The 10260-nt window shown below is 45.5% G+C and overlaps 1 long non-coding RNA gene across 1 annotated transcript; it reads left to right on the top strand.

Moving 5' to 3' along the window:
• The first annotated feature begins 857 nt into the window (after positions 1–857).
• Positions 858–3052, top strand: LOC145718981 (uncharacterized). Its single transcript, XR_014142129.1, has 2 exons — positions 858–1171; positions 2887–3052. It is a non-coding gene; the product is annotated as an uncharacterized LOC145718981 (long non-coding RNA).
• Positions 3053–10260: the final 7208 nt, after the last annotated feature.

Below are 10260 nucleotides of genomic sequence, written 5' to 3'. Positions count from 1 at the left end.
TGTGTGGGGGGGGCGTTACAAATGATACTTTTCTTTTTTTTTTAAAGATTTTATTTATTTATTTGAGAGAGAGAGAATGAGAGAGAGCACATGAGAGGGGGGAGGGGCAGAGGGAGAAGCAGACTCCCTGCCGAGCAGGGAGCCCGATGCGGGACTCGATCCGGGGACTCCAGGATCATGACCTGAGCCGAAGGCAGTCGCTTAACCGACTGAGCCACCCAGGCGCCCACAAATGGTACTTTTCAACAGCACATTGTATCATTGGTAATGTGATGACAAGATGAGCATGAAGAGATGTCAGGGAGCCTGTGACAGCCTGGGACTGGGGGAGGGGCGGGGCAAAGTCCTTCCTTGCGCTGGCTCCCCAGGGTGGGGGCTGTACCGGGCCCCCTCGCTCCTGGGTGCTAGTCCTGGCCATGTCTGCTTGCAAGCCGGGTCCCAGGAGGGTAAGTAGCTGCCAGGTAGGGTACGGTCTGCCAGTCCATGTAATCATCTTACCTGTGTTACCGTTGTCCTCCATGAAGGGGTGGAAACCAGCATGTGGGTCCCTGCAAGCAAGACCTGCCAAAGCAAAGGGGCTGCTTCTGCTTGTGGCTGGGGTGTGTGCACGTGCATGCCATGCCTCTCTGTTGCATTGCATGAGAGTTACCCGCTCCCTGGCCTTTTACACTGTAGCTTGTGAAGGCCAACGCTAGACCAAAGGGGTAACTGGCTTAGAAAGTGCTAGACTTGGGGGGGTCTGTGACCTGCCAAAGCCAGAGCATTTTAGGAGGGGTCCAAGTTGAGCATATCCTCTGGGGAGCACAGGGCTCCTTCCACATGGGGCTCATCCCATGTGCTATGCCCCACCTGCCAACTTCATTTCGACACATGGAAGTGTTCGCCGTGGTTACTGAGGTGTGTGTTCGGCACTGAGGCTTTCTTTAGGTACAGCCCCAGCGGAGCTCTGCGTAACCCCCACAGCCACCTTCTGCTTCCACTTCTTCCGTCTCCCCAAAGTATCTTCGTGAACAAATTCAAGTTCTAACTTCAAAGGAGAAGGAAGAAAGCCGTGCTTTCCTGCGGGTCATGCAATGCCACTTTAAGACAGTTTTATTTGGGCAGTAAAATCTCTGAGTTGTTCTTGGCAGAAGTTCTAATGAAATGGAAACCTTGAAATCTGCTAGGAGCTGTAAGTACGGTCTCACCCTGTGTTTTGGGGACTCAAGGTTGGAGGCGATCGTATTAGTTGATCTGGTTTACTTTCAGAGAGGCTTGGTGTCCAGGCATCCTTTCTGAATGTAGAGGAGGTCTACCATTTGGCTTGAGTGAGCTCTGTCCTTGAGACCAGAGGACTTGCTGTGCTGGAGAGCATTGGTGTCACATGGGGGCTAGTTAGAAATGCACATCCTCGGGGTCTACCCAAGACGTCTGGGTGATTTTCACGTGCATTGGAGTTTGAGAAGCACTGTTTCTGTGTGACACGGCCTTTAGAAAAGAGACTCAGTGGGGAGAGAAGAGATGATGCTCATTTCAGACGTAGACTGATCTGCTTGATCTATGGACTCTGTTTAGCCAAGGTGGTCCTGGGCATCCACCCGGAGGAGGCACTGTGGGCCGCACAGCCCATTTTGCAAACTCGGGTCCTCCTCCAGCCTGGGGCCCAGTGGGGTTTCTTGTGGGAGGTTTACCTTGCTTTGTTGACACCTCAGAAGGGAAGCTAGCAGCAGGTATCCCAGGGAAGGAGCACAAATTGGTTTCATGCCTCAGCATTGGTTCCAAGGGATGGGAAGAGTTATCTGCACCATATATATATATGTATTTTAGAATTAATATTCACTCTATTAAAGTGGCAAATTAAAAATCCTAGTTCCTAAATTTTTCCTTCAATTTACAAGTCACGTCCTATTTCTAATCTAGCAAGTTTTTAGAGCTTTTATTGAAGTATAATTAAGTGTTATATTAGTTTCAGGTGTACAATATGATTCAACAATCCTATACATTTGCCCACGCTCATCTAGATAAGTGTACTCTTAATCCCCTTTATCTCAGAGGTTTTTTGCAATCCTTTTCAAGGGAACTTTGGATGATATTTGGCGCCACTTGTAAATTTGGTGATTAACAACTTTTAAACCTTTAAAACTGCATTGAGGAATGTAATGTAGTCAATTTCCTTTTCAAGTTCTTCGGTTGGCTAAGAAGCCCTTTGCAAGTGTATTAGTGATTCCTACAAACCTAATAAGCGAGTCTTATAAACGTGGGAAGTCTTAAGTTCTCTTACACATTCTAATACTGCTTCTAAACCTACTAAGATTTTAAAATCACGAATCTAAGTCCATGATGGACTTTAAATTAGAATCACAAATCTAATCCATTGGCTACTCTGTCGATTTCTCTTAAACACCACAAGTTCTGAAAAAATGTACAAATCCCCTATCACAAAGCTATTAACACTATAAGACTGGCTCCATCCTTTCATTCTTAATATCCCCAGGGATAAGATACTTTTTTTTTTTTCCCCCATTAAGTATGTAATTGTCATTCATCCCCAACACTTTTGGCATTGCCTCCTCAAGTGGACTTTTGGAGGATGATTTTAAAAATAATTTTTAAAAGAAAGTTCTTTTTATTACTAATAAAATAATGAACCCGGGAAGTGGGTGCCGTTGTATATATCTCTGCACCTCCGACCCCGTGCCCCCCCGCCCCACATAGCCATGGGGTGGGATGTCTCAAGTCCCACAGATGCTCCTTCCTGGGCTCAGTCAATCAGAGCACACTGCAAAGCAAAAGCCCAGACCTGAGGCCCAGGCCATAGCCAGGTGGCCTTGCTGCCCTCGGATTGTTGGGGTTGTGGGTGTGCGTGAACGAGGATGACTCATGTCCCTTTTTCCTCTTTCTGGGCAGGTTGGCCTCATCCAGCTTGGGCAGGAGCAGGTGCTAATCCAGCCCCTCAACAATTCCCAGGGCCCGCTCAGCACACGAGAGCACCTGGTCAGGCGCAAATGGTCCTTGGCACCCAGCCCCTCCACCGAGGCCCAGGTCCCTGGGCAGCTCTGCCAGGTTCTAACAGGTGAGTCTGGGAAACCGCACACTGGACAGCACATGCCATTCGGCACCACTGCATGTCCCCAGGCGCACTGAAGTCCTGTGAGCAGCAAGCTTCCTTCCCCTGTGTTTTGAAGCTGTTGTGTTCATTTCCCCTAAGGCCACCGCCTTTCCCCCTCTGTCTGGATTAGCGTTAGCATTTCCTGTATAGCAGCCCTTTGAAGAGGGAAGGCACCCAGTATCTCACTGATGCAGTGCCTCGATTGTATAGATCAGGAACGAGTTGAGGTCCCCCAAACCTTGATGGCTTGTTATCAAACCCTAGGTTGGTGGCAGAGCTAGACTGAGAATTCCCTCCCTCCCTGGCCAGAGCGGGCTCTTCAATGCGGGGGTCCCCAGGCCTGGCTGCACCTGGGGGGGACCTCGGAAGCCACGATTCTCAGCGGCTTCAGTGCTGCGACCTGGGACCCTGTCATCTGCACGTTCTCAGGTCCCCCTGCCCCAGACTTCCTGCATCAGAAACTGGGGGGGTGGGTCCAGGAATCAGTCGCTTCACAGGTTCACGCTTCTGATGCGTGCGAAGGTGTGGGAACCACTGCTTTACACAGGACCTGGCACTGGCCTGTCCCCCAGCATCCTGATCCAGTTGGTCTGGGGTGCGACTGGGGTGTCCGTGTTTTTAAAAGTGATTCTACTAAGTAGCTTGGGGTGAGAACCCACGGTTCTTATATTCTGTGCCTCTGTTCGAGCAACCTGTGGATTCAAGATCAGCTGTTTAAGAACATTTCACGGTCACTGAAATGGCCACTGCTGTGTCACTAGCAGTCTTCCTGGGAGCGTCCCCTGATGAAGACTGCTGCTCACAGGTGGCATTTCCTCCCTGGATGGAGGGCATGGGACCCCACGGCTCATCTTTGGGAGCTGTGCTTTTGTAGTTTTAAAGACTTACCTTTGGATAAAAAAAAATATAGTGTCTCTGGTATTCCAGCGACTTTGGAAATACATCAGTGATATGACTGTCCTTTAGGACAGCTTTGGGATATATGAACAAACGTTGCAGCTCAGCTCAGTTGTTGCCTGTAGACCTGATCTTATCCAGGTAGCTGCCCTCCTTAGCTGGTCTGCATTCGGCAGGGAGAGAGCGGCGGCGATTTTGCTGAATCAAGGCCATCTCTGAAACCCCAGGAGAGCTCTGAGTGATAGAGAATGCTACCACACAGGAGGGTTTTGCTCTGCTCCTTCCTGTACCCTTACAAACGTAGGGAAAGGTGGACCTCAGCACGAAATGATTAGTAACTAAAACACACTCTTGAATCGGAAGCAGGGGCTTGGGGCAGTTGGTGGGTTGTGTGTTCGGGCCTGATGCTGAGATCTTATTTTAAACGTCAGCCCCCTGACAGTCTTGGTGGAGCAGTTTTTTTTTTTTTTAATCTGCTTTCAAAGTAAGTGACTATTGGTCATTCTACATCTGTATGCATTTTCTGCTAATCTGAATATATTGTTTCAGAGGCAGGGGGATTATACCGAGGCAGGGGGGTCTCAGGGCTGGTTGTCCTTTGGCATCACCTGGGGAACCTTAACGGCTTCTCACGCCTGGGTCCTGCCCCTGGAGAGCTGCTTTCACTGATTTCGGGCACAGTCTGGGCAGCTGGTGATTTAAAATCTCCCCAGGTAGTTCGAATGTTCAGCTGGTGCTGAGAACCACTGCGCTAAGGAGTATTAAACATGAGTAATAGCACCAGTGGGCCATCGGAAGTGGGTTTTTCAGGTGAGAACCACCAGGCAGGGGCCCCACAATGAAGTCCAAGGGCAAATACGTTTTAGTCTCACTTTTCCCTCTATTCAAGCCGGCGCTCATCAACTGCTAGTCAGGATCAGAAACCCAGGGTGCTTGTGGATGATATCATGGAATATTTGTCTCATTACCCACTGCCATCCTCTTTAGGGGCATGCGCGATACCCAGGATTGCTGACAACATGATAAATTGTGCTCGGGTTTGCATTTTTCTCCCTGAGGCTGGTTTCAAGGCACCCTTTTGATAGAATGTTTAGCCTATAATGAAGGAAATGAAATGAACAAAACCTGGGTGGGGAGGAAGTGATAGAAAGGAAGTTTAAATAAGAGCAGCCATGCAAGAAATCTCTGAATTTGCTTAAAAAACCATCTCCCCTTCGCTGCCCCCACGTCTCACGTCATTGTGCTCTGCAGTGTGAGGGCGATGTGCGTACTTAATAAGGTGGGGCCAACTCGGACTGTGTCCTGGGTAGGAACACAGACACCGGAGAAAGGTGTCTATTTCCTCCCAGTCCTTCTTGCTTTGTGTGAAATACTCGTAAACTTTGTTGCTGTGTTGAGAAGGACAGTGGGCCTTCTAATAGGTTTAGCTGATAAAACAGTTAGGTCCTATCGAGTGTGGGTTGACTTCCTGGGAATTTAGAAATTTCATTGAGAAATTGAGAAAATCAATTTACTGGGAAACCAGCAAGATATATTTTTGGCTTCCTTGGAAATAGGAATCAGGTGAGTCATCCAGGATTTCCTGTGGGCACATATTCTTTATGGCTGAACATGGCTGTCTTAGGAGTCATTGTGCCTTGTCTTGAATCTTGTGTTACCCCAACCTTGGACCTGGCCTGGGAGTAACTGGCTGGCTCTTGCAGGTGAGAAGGAGTCTGATAATTCTTCCTCCTCCATGAAGCACTCAGTTTACCTGAGAGTTGAACTCTGGTAAGCCACCCTGTTCTCTAGGTGGACAGAGAGACTAACACAGGGACAAGGCCACCTGGAAGAACCCACTGCCTTCTCGTAGGGAAGAAATTGCATTTCTAGCAGTCTTTGGGGCTCCCAGAGAGAGGATCCTATTACCTTTATTGCTTCTTATTTTTAGGACCTTATAAAATGATTCATAAAGTGTCACTCCAGACTGGAACTTGGCATGAAAAATACGGAGTCTGTGAGCCTTTCTTTTTTTCTTTCTCTTTTGTTCGTTCTTTTCTTTTGGTCTCACAGCATGAGTTTTTAAAGGTTTGGAGGGCTATTCTCAACAGCGAAAATGGTACTTTGGATATTTTGAAACGTTTCTCAATCTTGATTTCAAAACTTTTTAATCTGTCTTCTGTGCTTATTTTAATTTCTCCATTTGGATTCAGTTTAGAATCTCCCCATTTTCATGGGCTTTAGTAACAATTTCAATCTCTGTCTCCTCCATCGTGGTAGATGTAACATGTGGATGGTTGAGGTAGATGGCAGAATATTAAAACTTCCTACAAGGCACTGTCAAGGTAGGGATCCGACAGTGTTTCGGTGTGCTCGTTAAAACACGAATACACCATCCAACAATGGTATCTGCAAAGACATTGATGTCTACTTTCAGTTCTGTTATGATTGTTTAAAAAAACCATTGTAGTAATTTTGTAGTATTGTTTGGTTCATTTGTAGTGTTATAAAGTGCATTTTAGTGAGTATTTAGAAGATGCCATAACTCTTCAGAAATTGCGTATTGCCAATTTATGCAATAATTTGCCTAACAATTTTATATATGACCAGTAATAAATCATTGGTTGGGACTCCTGTTTTACGTCCATTAAGATTCCTTTGGTTGGAAATGACAAATCAGACCGGCTTAACCACTCAGCATCACTGTCGCGGGCTCATGGAACTGAGGAGCAGAGCGGGAGGGTGGACCTCAGGTAGGCTTAGCCAGGCTGGGCTTCGCGGCAAGTGTTTCTCTCTCTGACAGCCTGTTCTCAGCTGGCTTCTCTTGTAGTGACAAAGCGGCAGCGGATTCAGGAGATCAACCCTACTGCTTAATCGGGAGTTGAGGTGGGTTGATCTGGATTGCAACTTTAACTACTTTCAGTTCTCCACTGGTTTCACATGTCTTGAGGCAGGACCGGAAGAGCATAGGTCCCAGTCTCCACTTCACCGTGGAGGTATCATTCTGCTCTCTGTCCTTGTCCCGACTTCCTGCAGGCTGCCATACTTGGTAAATTCTGGCGCAGTAGATTCAGGGCACCCCTCCTCCAGATCTAATCCATCCTTTCGGCTCACATGGTTGATAAGAATTTGGCTGGTTCCTTCTCACTTCTACAAGGTCCTCTGTCTGCGGCTGCTTCAGCTCCTCATCCCACCTGTGCTGTGGGGATACGTGTGGCTACCGGTCTTGGCTCACTTAGGAAGGGCTCAGTCCCTCTGAGATTTGGTTCTCCTCTCAACTTCATCGAGACCTTGGCTCTCCAGTGGATAAAAAAAAAAAAAATGATTTCATAGTTTATGCAGTGTTTTTTTTGTTGTTTCAGTGGTAGTGATGGTCTCCCATGTTGTTCTGCATCTCAACTGGAAGAACCCAAAATAAATGGAATTAAACATGCTGCTCTGAGTTTCTCATCTTAATCTTTTAAGTGTTTATTTACAGATAAAAATATTAACTCTAAAAACAGACACCACTATTTTAAGTATTATTCCGGGGGAAAGAAAGAAGAACAGTGCTAGAAGCCTGACTCTGTCTTTCTTGGGTGTGACCCCAGCAGAGTCCCTTGATACCTGTGACTCTTAGGGCTGCCAGAATAAAGTACCACAGCCTGGGTGGCTTAAACAGTAGGCATTTATTTCCTTACAATTCTGGAGGCCAGAAGTCCAAGATCAAGGTGTCGGTAGGGTTGGTTTCTCAAAGGTCCCTTTCCTTGGTTTGTAGACGACCACCCTCTCCCTGTGTCCTCACACGGTCTTCTCTCTGTGCATGTCTGTGTCCTAATCTCCCGTGCTTATAAGAACACTAGTTATGTTGGATTAGAGCCTATTGATGATGTCATTTTCACTTAATTACCTCTTTAAAGACCCTCTCTTCAAACACAGTGGTACTCTAAGTTGCTGAAGTTAGAGTACACAATTCAGCCCCTAACAGCCTGTATTATCTCATCTGTAACATTGAAATGATGCCAGTCTTGTCTGCTTCGCAGGGTTATTGCTGAGGAACACGCAGATGAGGGAGGACGTGCTCCTTCCAGCCCCATTGTGGATGGTGGTTGGGGGGCATGTTCATGAGAACACTCACAAATGCCTAAAGGGTAAAAAACAAATTTAGGAGAAATTAGAAACAGGCTGTACAAAGGGATCCTTTCTATAAGAATAGATGTCATAGCTGGTTGGTCATCTGTTCACATATTTTTCTTGGTAAATACTGAAGGAGCTGCATAGCTTCAGCCAAGGTAGAAAGGACTGAGTCCCTCTGACCTTCGGTTTCATCATCTGCAGCTAAGTAATGTCCTCTATCTCTTAGTGGTTTTGTGAGTGTTACAGGAGATAATGCACAACTTGTCACTTAGCTGCTAGCAAATTTTAACTCTTGTAGCAGCTGCCATGCTTGTAATTATTTTTTGTACCCCCATTCTTCATCCTCAGGGGACCACTTCAATGCCTTCATTCTGTATTAAGTGGGAGAGAAAGAGAAACCCTACAGGGCACTGAGTTAGGAGCTGAAAGCTCTCGTTATTCTTCTTGAATCTGCCATTCTTGCCTCTTGAACAAATCCACAACGAAATCAAGGAATCTTAGTGTTTCTAGACCAGAAGTTGCCCTTAGAGGTCATATGCTTACATTTTCTCTCTTGTTTTTCCATTTATTTGGCCATTAAGTATTTGTTGACCCCCTAGACATTGGGCACACTGGAGTGAGCTTGACGTAGCATGGTCCCTGCCTCTGGGGAGCTTATGGTTTGGTGGGGGAGACAGTGCAGAAGTAAACAAATGTAGCGGGTTTAAATTATTTTTAGTTCTGAAATATTTAAAATGGGCAAAAAGACGAAGGCAAAAACAGAAATGACGCACACACACAAAAGAAAAACCAGAAGTCCATAAACCCAGCTTTCAGATTTAACCAATGTTAAGATCTGTATCTGCTTCGGTACTTTTTTGTTTTTTTGAGAGAAATTAACATTTATGGATATGACTGAGTGTCCCCCCACCCCATCCCATATCATCCCTCTAACTTACTCCCCAGAAGAAACCACCGTCATGAGGGATACGTTCAAGACCCCTGGTGGATGCCGAAACCACGGATAGTACCAAACCCAGTGTCTACTATGTATTTTCCTATACGTACATATGTATGATAATGTTTAATTTATATATTAGGCATAGAAAGGGGTTAACAGCAACAATAATAAAATAGAATGATTACAACAACATACTGTAATTCAGTTATGGGAATGCCTTTCCAGCTTGTCCTCAGTTACCGCCCCATCACTTTGTTGCCCTGAACTCTGTCTTACGGATCTTCTACTAGAGTATAAGATACCCTGTAAAGCATGGCTAGGCCTGTCTTCAGCCCCCTGTGCTGTTCTTTTCTTCCTAGCCTTGACCACCCACCACCCCTCCTCCACCCCCAGAATCTTACTGCATTGGCTCACTTTCCAGTCCTCAGGTCATTGGGTTTTTGTATATTGTTCAGATTTCTGGTTGCTCTCTACAGGAGGGTTAGGTCTGGTAGAAGCTTGTCGGCCATATTGCATTCCGTATAATACTGATTCTTTGGTAATGGTTGAGATTTGCATTGTGGTTTAGAGTTTAGGCATTTTTTTTTTGTTGTTGTTTTAATAAGTGTTTTACGTGTAAATTAGAAGAATGTGTATTCTTTAATTGTTGTGGACAATGTTCTGTATATATGTTCATTAGCTCAAACTTGTGATGTCAAAATCATTCCTATCATTAATTTTGACTTGCTTGATTTATTTGTTTTAACTAGAGACATGTTAAAAATCTCATAACTTTCGTGGTTTGGCCAATCTCACCTTTCAATTCGATCAGTTTTCACTGTATGTTACGAGACAGTGTTGTTTGCTGTATTCAAGCGAAGGAGCCATATTCCTGATGAGTTACTCTTTTTACTATTGGGTAATGGACCGTTTTTTAGCCCTAGTAAAACTTTTGGCTTCCTAGCTGTGTGTACCTAATATTAATATTGCCAGAGTTTTTATTTTGGTCAATGTTTGCCTGATGTTTCCTTTCCCTTAGTTTTATTTTCAGTCTTTATCATGATGTTTTACATATGCTTCTTAGAAGTATTATTATGTATCCACATTTTTAAAAAAATGTCCAGTTTGAGAATAACTGTCTTTTCATTAGTGATGTTAGTATTTTTTTAAAGATTTTATCTATTTATTTGAGAGAGAGAGAGGGAGACAAGTAGACTCTGAGCAGGGAGCCCGACGTGGGGCTTGATCCCAGGCCCCTGAG

This window comes from Leptonychotes weddellii, unplaced genomic scaffold (genome assembly GCF_054177405.1).
Source record: "Leptonychotes weddellii isolate Sample4059 unplaced genomic scaffold, ASM5417740v2 HiC_scaffold_2704, whole genome shotgun sequence".
Classification (NCBI taxonomy): Eukaryota; Metazoa; Chordata; class Mammalia; order Carnivora; family Phocidae; genus Leptonychotes; species Leptonychotes weddellii.
This window is presented reverse-complemented; position numbering and strand designations above follow the sequence as displayed.